The following is a 2,767-nucleotide window of genomic DNA, read 5'->3' as shown; positions in this document are numbered from 1 at the left end:
TGTGTGCGGAATTATCTTCCTTGCGTGGGTTGTGCGGCGGCACGGCTCCAGCGCGGATGAATCTAATGTTTTGAGGAGTGTGTGTGTGTGGTAGTCAGTCACCGCACCGGTGTGGATATTGTACTTTGCACTCACAGATTCTAGCCTACGTCTTTGAATATATGACTCAAATAAGCATTTTCACCGTATATTGTCATCTGAACTAGTAAGTAATAAGTCTGCCACTAAGTTCTGACCAACTGAGGAAAAATGCATTACAATAAATCGCGCTACCAGTGGTGATTTAATCTGAATTAGCTCATATCACATCAAACCGTGCAAATTATTATTATTGTTATTAGGGATGTCAACGATTAATCGATGATCGATTAATTGTCGATAAGAGATGCAATAGATTAAAGCTATCGATGGTCGATTAAGCAGTTTAATTTTGGGCTGCGTGCGGCTCATGCGCAAAACACGTGCGAGCGGCTGTGAGTGACGGTATATAAATGCATCATCATTCACTCATAATTACAAATTAAGCTTTTAATGTGATTTAAACTTTAAAAGTACATTAAAATAGAAACAACACAAAGTTCTTCAACATGGAATGCAATAGAAATGTAGTAACAGTCATTTCCCCAGATAATTAGCCAGGACAACTTCTTTATGTTTACAGACGTGACGTAATGACGCAGCAGCATGCTAGAATTTCCCGCGAAAACCTACCCGTTTATAAGATAAACGTTGTGAATCGGGCTAAAGTAAGGCGATAGTTTTGAACACTGGCTGGTTATGTACTTGCTCAAATATTGATTTCGGATAATTTTTAACCCAAAAAAAGTTACGGACTGCAGCTTTAACTAAGGGCATGTTTACATGACTGTGATGTACTAAAAACAGGAACGTTGTTCCTTTGCGTTTTTGAAAAGTTTTGCGTACAGATGACAACACTGTCAAAATTATCCCCGTTCACATGGATCCTCGTAAACAACTAAAAATGCTGTATTATGCATTGCCGGCCAGTAGTTGGCGATGTCACTTTGTAAAGAAACACTGCACGTCTGTGTATATTTAATTTAATAATTTAATTTATAATAATTAATTTATGCATTAGCAGACGCTTTTATCCAAAGCGACTTACAGTGCATTCAGGCTATACATTTTTTACCAGTATGTGTTTCCCTGGGAATCCAAAAATACAAATATACATACAAATTTAACAAAATTAAAATTAAGAATACAAAAATATTTGTATTTCTATAGACTGAGCGCATTATACGTATGGGCATGACATCACCATTTTCACAAATTTGCGATTTCATAGTTTACGTGGAGACAAAAACGATATTGTTTACAAAAAAATATAAATTTAAAACCTGTTTTTAAAGGTTTGTGATTGCAGCCCCCCAAATTGCTGTCGTCGTTGGCAATTGAACGGATATAAAGATCTCTGTTTTTATCTGAAAACAGACTTGTGTAATATAGTAAAAATAATGACTGTCTCCAAACATGTTTCTCATATGGAAACTTATTTAAACCACAGAATAAAAATATAAAAAAGTAATTGCGAGATTATATCGCACAATTCAGACTTTTTTCTTAGAATTGCGAGTTTGTCTCAAAATTGCAAGTTATAATATTGCAATTCGTACATTTTTTTCTCTGAATTGCGTTTTTACATCTCGCAGTTGTAAGTTATTAATTGCGGGATGTAAACTCATAATTATAACAAAAATCTGAATTGTGCGATATATACTAGTAATTGCGAGTATATAACTTGCATTTGTGAAATATAAACTCGCAATTGTGAGAAAAAGTCTGAATTGGGAGATATAAATTGCAATTCTGAGAAGTTGTGAGTTTATTCATTTGTAATTCTGTGAAAAAAGTCTGAATTACGAGATAAAAAGTTGCAATTACCTTAATGTATGCAATGTATGGAAAAAAGCTTCCATACAAATACCCATTTTATTTAGCTGTTTCGTTTTTTTTTGTTAAGTGTTAACAGTATTCATTGGACTATGAATTTAGCATGCTAAAAAGCTCTCTGAAAAGTCTCTAAATTAAAGGTGCAGTAGGAGATCTTGGAAAATGCTAACTTTAGCCTGATAGTACTGAAAGCGAACATCCCACCCTCCCTGCAATCGCCGTCCAAAGCCACGCCCCCTGAAAGCATATACGCTCACAGACCAGAATACCAGAGACGACATTACAATAGGCTACATCAGCGGTTCCCAATTCCAGCCCATGTTCAGAAGTGAAGTAAACTTGGGAGTAGGGAGCAATGAACACTGTGTAGGGATCATATCGATCGGAACACAGTTCATGCACGTAGCTCACTTCTAACGAGCTGGTTATCTGAATCGGGTGTGTTAACTAAGCGAGACATGCACAATATGCACAGCGGGGGGCGCGAGGACTGGAATTGAGAACCGCTGGGCTACATCATGTGTCATTCACCGGTAATAAAACTTTAAAAGTACTACAATACCAGGAAGGAAGATCGGGTTGTTGATGTTTGTCTGCCATTCTGGCTCTGTCTGCACAGCGTGCGTGAACGCGCTGGTGACGTATCCTGTCTGCGCGAACCATGTGCGCAGAGGTATGCTAATACATACGTTGACAGTAGTGTTGCTTTCGTCAACGAAAATTATGACTAAATATCGTCGTCAACGAACATTTATCACGTGACGAAAACGAGACGAGACGCAACGAAAATGCTGGTCATGTGACGATGACTATAATTAAATGTATAATGCAATATTGTTGACGAATAAAAACG

General features: G+C 37.2%; 1 protein-coding gene across 2 annotated transcripts in view; it reads left to right on the top strand.

Annotated features, from left to right (window-relative positions):
• Nucleotides 1-2,767, top strand: part of LOC107655838 (elongation factor 1-delta-like) — a 16,614-nt gene that overhangs the window by 3,229 nt on the left and 10,618 nt on the right. The window lies entirely within an intron of this gene.

This window comes from Sinocyclocheilus anshuiensis, unplaced genomic scaffold (genome assembly GCF_001515605.1).
Source record: "Sinocyclocheilus anshuiensis isolate Anshui unplaced genomic scaffold, SAMN03320099.WGS_v1.1 scaffold1603, whole genome shotgun sequence".
Taxonomy (NCBI): Eukaryota; Metazoa; Chordata; class Actinopteri; order Cypriniformes; family Cyprinidae; genus Sinocyclocheilus; species Sinocyclocheilus anshuiensis.
Note: the sequence above shows the minus strand (reverse complement) of the source record. Positions and strands in the feature narration are given on the sequence as shown.